The sequence below is a fragment of the Phoca vitulina genome, unplaced genomic scaffold (genome assembly GCF_004348235.1).
Source record: "Phoca vitulina isolate PV1807 unplaced genomic scaffold, GSC_HSeal_1.0 scaffold29, whole genome shotgun sequence".
NCBI lineage: Eukaryota > Metazoa > Chordata > Mammalia > Carnivora > Phocidae > Phoca > Phoca vitulina.
The window spans coordinates 13325831-13334167 of NW_022589732.1; the positions used below are offsets into that span (position 1 = coordinate 13325831).

At 42.6% G+C, this 8337-nt stretch overlaps 1 pseudogene; it reads right to left on the minus strand.

Moving 5' to 3' along the window:
• Positions 1 to 2075: 2075 nt before the first annotated feature.
• On the minus strand, positions 2076 to 2591 carry LOC116644254 (annotated as a pseudogene).
• Between the last annotated feature and the right edge of the window lie 5746 nt (positions 2592 to 8337).

Here is an 8337-nt window from a genome sequence, read left to right on the forward strand (position 1 = left end):
CCATGCAAGGCAAGTATTATTAATCTTTTACAGATGAGGGAATCAAAGCTCAGCAAGTTTAAAGTTATTGGACCCGAGTCCCATAGCCAATGAATGACCAACCAAGATCACTAACTCCAGGTCTAGTGCTTTGAATTTCCATTTACTGAAGCAATTGCTTCTAACATCTCTTGGTCTGCCATAAAAATATTATTCCTATTTCCTACCTTAAAATTGACAGTTGTATAATAGCCAAAACTACCTTGAGAAAGAAGAACAAAACTGGAGGCATTATGCATCTTGATTTCAAACTATACTACAAAACTACAGTAATCAAAACAGTATGGTATTGGCATAAAAAGAGACACATAGATCAGTGGAGTAGAATAGAGAACCCAGAAATAAACCAAAACCAAGTCGATTAATTTATGACAAAGGGGCCAAGAATACACATTGGGAAAAAGACAGTCTCTTCAATAAATGGTGTTAGAAAAACTGGACAGCCACATGCAAAAGAATGAAACTGGACCACTATCTCATACTATACACAAAAAGTAATGCAAAATGGATTAAAGACTTAAGTATAAGACCTGAAACCATAAAACTCCTAGAAGAAAACATAGGCGGTAAGCTCCTTGACATCGGTCTTGGCAATGATTTTTTGGATTTGACACAAAAGCAAAGGCAACAAAAGCAAAAATAAACAAGTGGGATGACACACTAAAAAGTTTCTGTACAGCAAAGGAAACCATCAACAAAATGAAAAGGCAACCTACTGAATGGGAGGAAATATTTGCAAATTGTTTATCTAATAAGAAATTACAATCTAGGGGCACCTGGGTGGCTCAGTCCATTAGGCGTCTGCCTTCGGCTCAGGTCATGATCCCAGGGTCCTGGGATCAAGCCCTGCATCGGGCTCCCTGCTCGGCGGGAAGCCTGCTTCTCCCTCTGCCACTCCCCCTGCTTGTGTTCCCTCTCTCTCTGTGTCTCTCTCTGTCAAATAAATAAATCTTAAAAAAAAAAAAAAATAATAATAAAGAAATTACAATCTAAAATATACGAAGAACTCATAAAGCTCAATAGCAAAAAACATCTTATTAAAAAATGTGCAGAGGATCTGAATAGATATTTTTCCAAAGAAGACATAGAGATGGCCAACAGGTACATGAAAAGGTGCTCAATATCACTCATCATCAGGAAAATTAAAGTCAAAACCACTATGAGCTATCACCTCACACCTATTAGAATGACTATTATCAAAAAGACAAGAAATAACTAGTGTTGGTGAGGATGTGGAGAAAAGGGAATCCTCATGCACTGTTGGTGGGAATGTAAATTGGTGCAGCCAATAATGGAAAACAGTATGGAGATTCTCAAAAAATTAAAAATAGAACTACCAAATGATCCAGCAATTTCTAAGTCTGGGTATTTATCTAAAGAAAACAAAAACACTAACTCAAAATGATAGATGTGCCTTCACTTTTGTCACAGCATTATTTCAAATAGCCAAGATATGGAAACAAGCTAAGTGTCCTTTGATGGAAGAATGGATAATGACGTGGTGTAGAATATTTACCCAGTCATAAAAAAGAATGAAATCTTGCCTTTTGTGACAGCATGGGTAGACCTTGAGGGCATTAATACTAAGTGAAATAAATCAGACATAGAAAGACAAATACCCTACGATCTCACGTCTATGTAGAATCTTTTTTTTTTTTTCCCTGCAAAAAGCTTTATTATTTCCATTTGGTCCACGGCTTGGGAGAGGGCTCCAGGGGTGGTTAAAAAGCTGCCTGGTGGGGCACCTGAGTGGCTAAGTTTTTAAGCATCTGCCTTTGGCTCAGGTCATGATCCCAGGGTCCTGGGATCGAGCCCCGCATCGGGCTCCCTGCTCAGCGGGAAGCCTGTTTCTCCCTCTCACACTCCCCCTGCTTGTGTTCCCTCTCTCGCTGTGTCTCTCTCTGTCAAATAAATAAATAAAATCTTAAAAAAAAAAAAAAAAGTTGCCTAGTGGCTGCAGGAGAGCTTCAGGCACAAGCCCTGGCACCAGGGGGATGCCAGAGGGGCCCCTCAAAGGCTGCTGGGCTCCAGAGCTCCTAGTCGTGCTTGAGAGTGAGCCTTTTGAAGAGCTACTCACCTGGGACCACCGAGGCTACAGAGGTTAGTCAGGTGGTGGCTCATTTTTTGGATGAGTTTCACCTCCTCATCTAGAAGTGGTTCTCCAGGAAGTCACAGAGATGGGGGTCTGCATGGGCAGAACCCAGAGCATGCAGATCCAAAAGGGCCTGATTCAGGCTCTTTTCCAGAACCAGGGCAGCTTCCATGGTGTCCAGGACTTTGCCCCTCTCATCTTGGGACCGCTTCTGCACTTCCTGGAAGAGGATGCAGCTGCAGCACTGGTTTTGCATCTTCAAGAGACGCTTAGCTCCCTCGTGCTTCCCTTCCACTGACTTGTGGAAGAAGTGGCCCGTGTCCTCCAGAGCTACATTATCACCTTCAAAATGGAAGCCCAGAGAGACGTAGGTGTAGGAAGCCCGCAGATGCATGTTGACCAGGCAGCTGATGGTGGCCTCCACCTTGTTGGACTAATTCTGACAAATCTGGGTGCTCATGGTTGATTGGTAATGAGCTAAGCTTAAAATAGGGTGTTAGCCGGTCCCGGAGGCAGAGGATGGCCAAGAAGATGGCTCTGAAAGTTAACACTGGAAAAAAGGTTGGAAGGTGGTAGGAGGCTGGTAGAAGGGGCGTCTCTGGGTTTGTTCTGTCCAAACACTGTTGAAGCAAGAGACAGAGCCACAGGACCACTGGGCACACTGCCTCACTTGTATGTAGAATCTTTAAAAACATAATAATAATAATCATCTCATAGATTATAGGTTGCCAGAGGAAGGGGGTGAAAGGTGGGTGAATTGGGTGAAGGGAGTCAAAAGATACAAACTACTAGTTATAAAATAAGTAAGTCATGAGGATATAATGCACAGCGTGGCAACTATAGTTAATAATACTATATTGCATGTTTGAAAGTTGCTAAGAGAGTAAATCTTAAAAGTCCTCTCAAGAAAAAAGAATTCTGCAACTGGGGCGCCTGGGTGGCTCAGTCGTTAAGCGTCTGCCTTCAGCTCGGGTAATGATCCCAGGGTCCTGGGATCGAGCCCTGCATCCGGCTCCCTGCTTGGCGGGAAGCCTGCTTCTCCCTCTCCCTCTCCCACTCCCTCTCCCACTCCCCTTGCTTGTGTGTGTCTCTCTCTGTCAAATAAATAAAATCTTAAAAAAAAAAATTCTGCAACTATATGTGGTGACAGATATTAACTAGATTTATTGTGGTGGTAATTTTGCAATATATACAAATATCAAATCATTATGTCATATACCTGAAACTAAGATAATGTTTTATGTCAATTATACTTTAATTTTAAAAAAAGACATGAATGGGCGCCTGGGTGGCTCAATTGGTTAAAGCATCTGACTCTTGCTTTCAGTGTAGGTCATGATCTTGGGGTCATGAGATCGAGCCCCACATCAGGCTCAGCACAGAGTCTACTTGAGATTCTGTCTCTCTCCCTCTGCCCCTCCCCCCGCCCATGCACATGCATGTCCTCGCTCTCTCAAATAAATAAATCTTTTTTAAAAAAGACATGAATGGAGAAATTGGGGTATATTCATATAAGGACAAACTATTCAGCAATAAAAAAGAAAGAATTATTGATATATACAACAAAATAGTTGAATCTCAGAAAAATTCTGCAGAATGAATAAAGGCAGGTAAGGAGCGTCTGGGTGGCTCAGTCGGTTAAGCATCTGCCTTCGGCTCAGGTCATGATCCTGGAGTCCGGGGATCAAGCTCCACATAGGTCTCCCTGCTCACTGGAGAGTCTGCTTCTCCCTCTCCCTCTGCTCCTCCCCCTGCTTGTGCTCTCTCTCTCCCTCTTCCTCTCTCTCTCAAATAAATAATTAAAATCTTAAAAAAAAAAGAAAATCTCTTCTTAAAATAAAAGAAAAAAGGCAGACAAAAGAATATATGGCTTAATCTATTCATATAAAATTGTAGAAAATGCAAAGTGGCAGAAAGTAAATGAATGGTTTCCTGGGTATGTAAGTAGAGGGAGAGATTACAAAGAGGTACAAGAAACTTTTGGAGTGGATGGAAATGTTATTTTGACTGTGGTGATGAATACATATATCAAAATTGACATATTACATATATCAAATTTATTTTATTTTATTTATTTTTTTATTTTTTTAAGATTTTATTTATTTATTCGAGAGAGAGAATGAGAGAGAGAGAGCATGAGAGGGGGGAGGGTCAGAGGGAGAAGCAGACTCCCTGCCGAGCAGGAAGCCCGATGCGGGACTCGATCCTGGGACTCCAGGATCATGACCTGAGCTGAAGGCAGTCGCTTAACCAACTGAGCCACCCAGGCGCCCTCAAATTTTTTTATTTTAAATGAGTAGTTTGGTATATTGATAAATCAATAAAGCTGGGGGAGAGGTGATTAAAGAAGAAAATTATTATTGTTTTAATTTCTTATAGAACGGTTTGTGATTTTTTCAAAGAGCAGCTTGTTTTCCATAATTCAAGAGAATTCACTTAATTAGGTCAGTTTTATAATTTCTCAATTTTGACCGTAAGTGGTTTTCACAACACTGACACCTTTATTTTTAAATCTGGACACTTTAAAAAGGCTGAGGAGAGTGTCATGATTCTTTCTCAGTAAGTGGCCTATGTGTCTCAAATGTCTTTGTTTGCAGATTTCTTTTTTCTTTTTTTTTAAGTAGGCTCCATGCCCCGCGTGGAGCCCAAAGTGGGGCTTGAACTTACAACCGTGAGATAAGGGCCTGAGCTGAGATCAAGAGTTGGGGATGCTTAACTGACTGAGCCATCCAGGCGCCCCTATTTGCAGGATTTCTAAGAGGAATAAACTACTCTCATTGTACCCAGCATTTTATAAGGGCTACAAGAAACCATGAATTGCTCATAGACTATTTTAAAGGAAGAGAGTCTATTGTAAAGCTATGCTTAGACTAAAATTGGAACTGGATTTCCAACTGGAAAGTCATCAAGATCTGAGGCAACTCTAGGAATTAGCTACCCTTTCAGTCTTCCTTGTGGGTAGCGTCTCTTTTTCTTTTATAGGAACTTTTTCTCTCTGCATGTCTGTTCTGTTCTCCTCCCTCTACTCATTGTTTTATCTTTCTAAAGTATCTTCAGTTTGCTCCTCCAGATCCACTTTTCATCCTTCACCACAGGGCTCTCTTTCCTGAAATCCTGACCTGTACAGAATGAGGTCAGTGTATTTATCCTCCTAGCTCCCTCCTTGCAAGGTCACTTTAGGCACACTGTCCCTCAACCGAAGATCACTGCTCCTCTCAAAGTGACTCACTCGACACCACTTTCCCCACCAACCTCTTCTTTCCCATGTCCCTTCAGGTCTAGGGGTGGTAAAAGCTCCCTTGCTACCCAGATTACCTTCCTCTACTATTCTATAGCTCCCTTACACTCTGCCCACACATTTCTAATTAGTTCCTTTGTAGCTAAACTCTCCTCAGCTTGTCATTTGCACATGTCTTTTGTTTCTTGTTAGAACCCTGAGTTACATATTTGTTTATCTTGTTTTTTGTGTGTGTTTTATTTCACAGCTTCTGCTTTGGTTTGCCATGATCCAAAGCCTCCCATTCTACCCATTCTACCCTTCCCTAACATTCTCTGTATTCGCAAATTCCAATATCTAAGTGGGAAAATCTCAGGCAAGTGTCTTACTTTGTTTCAGGCTGTGTGGGAGGTCCCAGGCTAGCTGAAGGACTAGCAGCTCTTATGACAGTTGGCTGTCTCTGGGCCACACGTCTGAGGAGGGGAAGTATGCGAGAGAAAAATAGCATAGTACAAATTACCCTGTCCTCAGAAACCATGAGTGAGACGATTTCTCTTAGAAAGTACTTTGAGTATGGGCAGGTACAATATTTAACATAAAAAAATTTAAAGATGAATAAAATATTCTGGTTATTCTTAACCATGCTGATATTTTGTAGTGTGCTAATATCTATCCTCCTTTGGCCTTATCACATTAAGTTTGCTTGTCCTCATTATTTATAATGACCCAGAGGAATCCAAGATGAGGTTGATTGAAATCATGGGTCTCAACAGGATAGCATAGGCAGCTGAAGTACCAGAAATAATTCAGGCTTTAAAGCCAAGTAAGCTTGGATCGAAACCTTAAAGTTACAACTTATTTGTTTTATTACTCTAAACTTCCATTTCCTCATCTATAAGATAAGTATAATTATATCCACCTTATAGAGTTGTTATGTAGATTAATGAGAATACATCTAAAGCATAAAACAGTAGATACTCAGTAAATAGTAGTTATTATGATCTCACACGCTTGTTTTATTTTTTTTTAAAGATTTTATTTATTTATTTGACAGAGAGAGACACAGCGAGAGAGGGAACACAAGTGGGGGGAGTGGGAGAGGGAGAAGCAGGCCTCCCACTGAGCAGGGAGCCCGATGCGGGGCTCGATCCCAGGATCCCGGGATCATGACCTGAGCCGAAGTAAGACGCTTAATGACCGAGCCACCCAGGCGCCCTCATACACTTGTTTTAATTAAACATTCACAGCAAAAGCTTTTGGCTTAATTTAGAATCATTTTTAAAAGGAGGGGAGAAGAAAAAAGAAAGCAGATCATTACTCCTTTCCCTAGCTTTCCCTGCTCAGCTGCAGGTACCTAAGACATGGCTGTTGTGAGCCCTGTTATAGCAGATTCTGGAGTCAATCCACACCATCCCTAATGACAGGTTAGAAATAGCACTTCCCCCAGCAAACGAGTCTGACATCAATCTTACTCTGGAAAACGTATCCTCTGTGCCTACTATATGCCTTTTCCTCAACTCTCAATTGTTTTGACCAGTTTGTAGAATTTTTACTTTGACTGGTGATTTGCATCATTCCCTCCCTTAGGACCAGAATCCTAACTTAAACTTTAAACCTGGCTGTCTGGGGCCCCCCAAAATCTGCTTAGTCTAGCACTTGGCAGTTTCTTCTCCCGGGAGCTGATCCAACCTTTGTATCCCCAGCTGATTGCCAGGGACCTATTTCAAACTGGAAAGACCCCTACTAACCCCACTTCTATTCTTATTTGACCCGAGCCAGTTTGGCAAATAGGTTTCATATCAGGTAACAGCAACTTACGGGCGGTCGCTGGCTGCCTGGAGCACTGTGCCTAAAAGGACTGTGGGGCCTTTTCTGGGTGAAGTAAGAAAGAGAACCATAATTGACCAAGAAAGTCTGCCTTCAGGGCAAGATTGGGAAATGCGGAAGGAAAAGGTGGTGGCACGTAGGCCATGCATTTGCCAACCTTGGCTTAGAGATTCCTGCTGCCTGATCCCCATACCAGAGTCCTTTTGCGTTAATGCCAGCCATTAAGCCGGAGTTTTTCCACGTGCTCTTGAACCTTGTGATCTAGACTGAGGTTACCGTCATGGAGGTGGCCTTTCCAGCAACCAGTTGGCCGTGACTGCCAGTCAGTGTTCTTTTCAAGGGCAGGGTAGCTGAGTCTGTGTAACTTCTCCCTTTTAGACCTAGGCTGCTGTAACGGCTTCTCACTGTTACAAGCCCTGGGCTACTTTGCTATCATTTTCTTTTTTTTAAAGATTTTATTTATTTATTTGACAGAGAGACAGCAGAGAGGGAACACAAGCAGGGGGAGTGGGAGAGGGAGAAGCAGGCTTCCCGCGGAGCAGGGAGCCCGATGCGGGGCTTGATCCCAGGACCCCAGGATCATGACCTGAGCCGAAGGCAGACGCTTAACGACTGAGCCACCTGGGCACCCCATTTTGCTATCATTTGTGATTCCCCTACACCCCACCTACACCTTTATAAATGGTCTCCCCTTGAGTTATCCTATTTCGAGTGTGCCATCAGTTTTCTGTTGGTACCCTAAGACAAGTACTTACTATGTACCAGGCACTGAGGATACAACAGTAAACAAAAAGATAAAAATTCCCACTTTCTGGAGATTACACTCTAGCCAGCCTCAAAATGTCTTATAGGCAGAGACGCCTGGGTGGCTCAGTCGTTAAGCATCTGCCTTTGGCTCGGGTCATGATCCCAGGGTCCTGGGATCGAGTCCCGCATTGGGCTCCCTGCTCAGTGGGGAGCCTGCTTCTCCTTCTGCCTGCTCTGTCTGCCAATCCCCCTGCTTGTTCTCTCACTCTCTGACAAATAAAATCTTAAAAAAAAAAAAAAGTGTCTTACAGGCAAGCCTGCCTAAGTTATAGCCCTGCCAGTCTGAAGTTTATCTGCCTGTCTTGTCATTAGTCACAATTAAGGAAATGCACACCTGTGCCTGCAAGCGTATTTT